Consider the following 6,319-nt stretch of genomic DNA (forward strand, 5'->3'; position numbering starts at 1 on the left):
TTAAACCTCAGAAAAACCTCAAAAGGAATATGTGCTTATTCCTCATTTTATAGATGAGGAAACTATTGTGTAGGTAACCTGTCCAAGATCACTCAGCAGGGCAGTGGAGGAGCCAGTATTAGAACCCAGGCAGTGTGCCACTGGAGTGTACTTGTTTTATCAGTATGTTACCTGTACATCAGGACTACACCTATTCAATTAACCCAGTGAGTGGCACAAGGCTAGATTCCCACTAACCAAGTATATCTGCTATTGGAGCAAAAGATCCTCCTTCAATACACGTTTATTAAACCAACCCCTGCCACACCCGCCTTACTAGGGCCCTTGTGGTTTTATTAACAAAGGGAATAAGGAGTTCCAGCTCCGACAAGGCCATCATGGCCTCACAGTGAAAATAATCTATGGCCCTCATCTGTTCTTATTCATGCTCTGTCTGTTGGACCAGCTAAGAGCCAGGTCACCCAGTCATCTGACATGAACATATTCATTGTGAGTAAAATAGAGGAGGATTAGGGGATGAATCTAAGTAAAGTCCTTGATGAAGAATCAGTATTCAGTATAGACATGAATATAGAAAGAAATCTGATTTCATTACGATTCATCAATAATCAGTAAAGATGTCTTCTTAAAATATCTTCTGATAAGGTTGAGATCACCATGAATTCTTTAAAATTTAGTTATCACTGAGTAGGCATTACCGAACACCATATTGTGACTGTGAAGTGTGGCTTTTTCACAAAGATTTTCCACTTATACTCACTAGAAAATAGCACAAATGACTCTTGAAAGAACTTAATCTTGACATTGGTGAATTGATTCCCAAAGTAAGAATGTGCTAACAGATTTTCTAGGGATGCTTGACCCAAGAATCAGTGTGCGTAGGAGGGGTGACAATATCATTTCAGTCAATGCTGCCATGTGCTCAAAAGTAAAGATATTTTTACTGTAAAAAACGAAGAGACTTAGTGCTAACCAAATATGCCGTCTTCAAGCTACATACAGGAACTCACAGTGACTTGTGCCAGGTGGGTCAATTCTAAAACAAAGGCTAGATAGACATGAAAGAATTTAAATAATTTTTAAAAAGACATGTATACATGCTAATGTTTTTTAAAGATAGTTCTAGGAATAAGGATATATTTTGCTGTTATTACTTCAAGGAGGTAGACTAAGCCCCAAGGAGATTCAACAGTTGGTTGATAAGAGACAAGGTCTCAGAGAATCATGTATAATGTTGCCTCCTCACTCCAAGAGCCTGAATCCAAGGAACTGGGCAATGTCCTCTGAAATTGACCCGTAGGATGCCAATAAGAAAAACTGGGAAATCCTTTTGATGTCCTCCCTGTGCAGCTGGGGATTATATTAAATACGGGCAGAATTGAGAAGCAAAGATCAAGATGTCACCACAGAATATATATGGCATTATTAAGTGAGTGTCATAGTGATTCTAAGTAAGAAATAAAAATAACCTGGGCAAATGAGAAGGGAAAGATACCAGGAAAACAAAACATGAGTAGGATAGAGTAGGGAATGCCATAATACATCAAAACTAAAGCTGGATTAGACAGGCAGCTGAGAGGATTTCTCCTGGGGAATGACCCTACTGAAGATGGTCAGGAAGCTTTCACTAGACAGAAAACTGCTAGGCTTCATCTCTCTCCTTGGGACACTGAAACTTTTATCAAAGCGAAAGGAAAATGGATGAAAGGCACAGAGTTTTCCCTACATATCATAGGGATGGAAAGGGACAAGTAGCTTTAAAGCAGCCTTTTACCAGAGCTCTGCATTATGGCATAAGGATTAAGTAAACTAATAATGAAGAGAACAAAATTCCCATCTGCTTTTGTTCTGTAATTGTTCAATCCTCTCAGAAACATCTTGGTGAAGAAAAAGGGCTATTCATGGCCCTGATTGTAATATGACCTAATACCATTAAGCCCTCACTCTAATGTCAAATACAAACTACAGAACAATATGAATGCTGAGCTCCCTAAATTTATTCCAATTCTCCAAAAATAGGCAAAGGTCATGACGTTGCTTAATAGAAAAAGGAGTCTCAGTCACTGGACTTGTCAGCAGTGGACATTTTCCAAACTGTCAAGAAGGTATTGACTTCTTATTCTTTGCTAGAACATTATGATGCTCGTAAGCTATTACTTTCTTCTACTGACACTTCAACTCATGTCACTTAATCAGGATATAAGAAAAAAAAATGCCCTAGTGTATTAAAGCACGGATGTCTTAAACTATTAAAAACAATGTCACCTACAGCTATAAACAAATACAGCTATATTTTTTTCACTCTTTGTTAAGATGTGCATTGCAAATTCATGACATCTGACTTCAATTGGGATCTCAAAGTTTCTTGGTTGTTCATTTATTCCAGTCTTATTTATTACCCAGGAAATTTTTCACATTTGTTATTCAAAAATACCTCTCTTTCAATTCTCAGACACTCCCTCAGCCGCTTCTCTGAAAGAAAAAGGGACAAGTTCCTTTCTATTTTCTAAGGTTAATCTGTACGTATGTGACCTAAATATTACCCTGTCCACTAGTTCCTTCCATGTTTTCAAATAGAGTAGATCTATCACATTGAAAAAAAAATTTTTTTTGGTTGCACTTTCATGCTAACAACAAATTTCTCTCCAATTTTTGAAATTTAAACTTCTTAAAATATTTTATTAACCAGTAACTGCCCCATGACCCATTTATTCTCCTGCCTTCCTGCAATCTGTTTCTCTCTTCCGCCCAAATGAAATTGCTGCTTTCAAGTTCAGCCTTGACTTTCTAAACAAAAACCAAGAGCCTTTTTCTTTATCTCAATTATTTGCAATCTCTCTGTAGAACTGTATATTGGCCAAGAGTGTGAAATTTACCTATAACAAGAAGTTCTTTTTACTTCCTTGAAATGCTAATCACTTTTGATTTCGATAAATTGTGTACTCCCTGTATTTGCCCCACCACAATTAATCTATCCTAATGGTTCCGCACAGTATATCCACCTGAGCGTATTTTTAAATTCAACTATCCCTGTGCTTCTACTAGTCCAGTTAAATTGGAATTTTTTAGGATGAGATTTGGGAATCAAGTTTTTCTTTGTTTTAATTTTCACATCTTCCTGCGTGATTCTACTGTGCAAATAGTGTTGGGAACCACTGACCTAACAACTTCACTGCCTGATTTGCCTTCACGTTTGTCTTCTTTCCATTGGCAGTATTCCCATTAGTTCTCATCCTACACTCCCTACCTTCATACAATGCATTTATAATTTGATAGGAATTAATAATTGTATAGGAGTCTCAGTGGCACAGTGGTTAACACTTACCTGCTAACTGAAAGGTTGGCAGATATAACCCAACAGTAGTTCCCCGGGAGAAAGATGTAGTAGTCTGCATCCATAAAGATTATAGCCTAGAAAATCCTATGCGGCAGTTCTACTATGACACAGGAGGTCACTGTGAGTTGGAATTGACTCGACAGCAACAGGTTTGTTTTTTTTTAGATTTTAATAACAGTATACTATATGCTATGTACTTAAATGATACCTGGCATTTCTCAAGCTGAAAGAACTGAAGAAAAAAATTCAAGCCTCTAGTTGCAATTTTGGAGGATTCTATGGGTAAAATATTAAATGACCCAGGAAGCACCAAAAGAAGATGGAAGAAATACAGAGAACCATTGTACCAAAAAGAATTGGTCGACATGCAACCATTTCAGAAGTAGCATATGGTCAAGAACCGATGATGTTGAAGGAAGAAGTCCAAGCTGCACTGGAGGCATTGGTGAAAAACAAACCTCCAGAAATTGACAAAATACCTATTGAGATGTTTCAACAAATGAATGCAGTGCTAGAAATTTGGAAAACAGCTACCTGGCCTACCAACTGGAAGAGATCCATATTTCTGCCCATTCCAAAGAAAGGTGATCCAATAGAATGTGGAAATTAACGAACAATATCATTAATATCACATGCAAGTAAAATTTTGCTGAAGTCCATTCAAAAGCAGTTGTAGCAGTACATCAACAGGGCACTGCCAGAAATTCAAGCCAGATTCAGAAGAGGACATGGAATGAAGGATATCATTGCTGATGTCAGATGGACCTTGGCTAAAAGCAGAGAATACAAGAAAGATATTTACCTGTGTTTTATTCACCATGCAAATGCATTCAACTGTGTGGATCATAACAAATTGTAGATAACATTGCAAAGAATGGGAATTCCAGAACACTTAATTGTGCTCATGAGGAACCTGTACATAGACCAAGAGACAGTCACTCAAACAGAGCAAGTGGATACTGCATCGTTTAAAATCAAGAAAGATATGCATCAGGGTTGTATCCTTCCACCATATTTATTCAGTCTGTATGATGAGCAAACAATCCCAGATGCTGGTCTACATGAAGAAGAACACAGCATCAGGAACAGTGGAAGAATCATTAATAACCTGTGATATGCAGATGACACAACCTTGCTTGCTAAAAGTGAAGAGGACTTGAAGCACTTACTGATGAAGATCAAAGACTACAGCCTTCAGTATGGATTAAACCTCAACAAGAAGAAATCAAAAATCCTCACAACTGGACCAATAATCAACATCATGATAAATGGAGAAAAGATTGAAGTTGTCAAGGATTTCATTTTCTTTGGATCATAATCAATGCCCATGGAAGCAGCAGTTAGAAAGTCAAAGGACATATTGCATTGGGCAAATCTGCTGCAAAAGGCCTCTTTAAGGTATTAAAAAGCAAAGATGTCACTTTGAGGACTAAGTTGGGCCTGACCCAAGCCATAATATTTTCAATCGCCTCATATACATGCGAAAACTGGACAATGACTAAGGAAGACCGAAGAAGAGTTGATGCCTTTGAATTATGGTGTTGGTGAAGAATATTGAATATACCATGTACTGTCAGAAGAACGAACAAGTCTGTCTTTGAAGAAATTCAGCCAGAATGTTCCTTGAAAGCAAGGATGGTGCAACTTCATCTCAAGTACTTTGGACATGTTATCAGGAGGGACCAGCTCCTGGAGAAGGACATCACGCTTGGTAAAGTAGAAGGTCAGCGAAAATGAAGAAGACCCTTGACGAGATGGATTGACACAGAGGCTGCAACAATGGGCTCACGCTTAACAACGATTGTGAGTATGGCACAGGACAGAGCAGTGTTTCGTTCTATTGTATGGGTCGCTATGAATCAGAACCGACTCAATGGCAGCTAACAACAACAACGACATATGCTACGTACTTAATATGTAAGATGAAAATTGCAGAACATGGTCCTGTGAGGAACTCACAGACTAATGGATGATTGAGTGATGGGGGTTGGAGCTCCACATGCTTAGAAGACAGAAAATACAAAGTTAGGAAAACTCAGTTGAGGGACTGATTAGCTTTCCCCAGATTAAAGACAAATATCACAGGTAAAACCACTTCTGAAGGTAGACTCAAGTTCCTTTGTGAGTGTTTGTGTGTGATGGGTGAAGGAGAACCTAAAGATAAACAATGTTTAGAGCGTGTGAATGACAAATAGATTTTAATGCCTTTAACCAAGATTAAACAGGAGGAGAAGGAAAATAATTCACTTTCATGCTTATTGAGTTCAGACACCTTAAGAGATCTAGATGGAGATATACATTATACACTTATACAGAGATAAAGTTCAAGAGATTATAGATTTGGGCCCTGATTTCTTCTGCCTCATGGCTACTACTTTTCTTCTTGGCTGTTGTGACCCAAACACACTGATCTTCTTTCTTATTTGACTTTGTCATACTACTGTCTCTGCATGAAATTCTCCTCCCTGCTGTCCTGTCTCTCATGCTAGCCAGATCTTTCTCACCCTTTGGTTTCCCACTTCCTTGCTTCCTCCGACTACCCTGACTAGAAAAGTGCCCCATTATATACTCCCATATCACTGTGGATTTCTCCTCATTAACACAACACAAATGGCAATCTTCTAAGTAATTCTATAACTCTTTGTTTAATTTATCTGCTGAGGAGTCTAGTCTCAAGCCAAAATCCTGTGTGATCTTTCAGTTCTGACCACAAGCAATTACAAGGCTTTGCCTGGAAGGCCTTATGGGAGGAAGCTGCTTTCCTCACACAAGATTTAGTGCACAGCCAGCGCACTGCAGTTGTCTGGTGGGAGTTGCAGCCAGGACTCAGGGTCTTCCTCCCTTCTACTGCCAGCCATGCTCATATGCATATCTGTGCTTCTAGCCCAGGCACCTACTTTCAGAGGCCTCCTTATCAGAACCCATTCTTTGACTTTCCTCCACTTCAACTCAGCACTTTTCCACTGCTAGTCCATTCCCCTC

This window comes from Trichechus manatus, unplaced genomic scaffold (genome assembly GCF_000243295.1).
Source record: "Trichechus manatus latirostris isolate Lorelei unplaced genomic scaffold, TriManLat1.0 scaffold00283, whole genome shotgun sequence".
Classification (NCBI taxonomy): domain Eukaryota; kingdom Metazoa; phylum Chordata; class Mammalia; order Sirenia; family Trichechidae; genus Trichechus; species Trichechus manatus.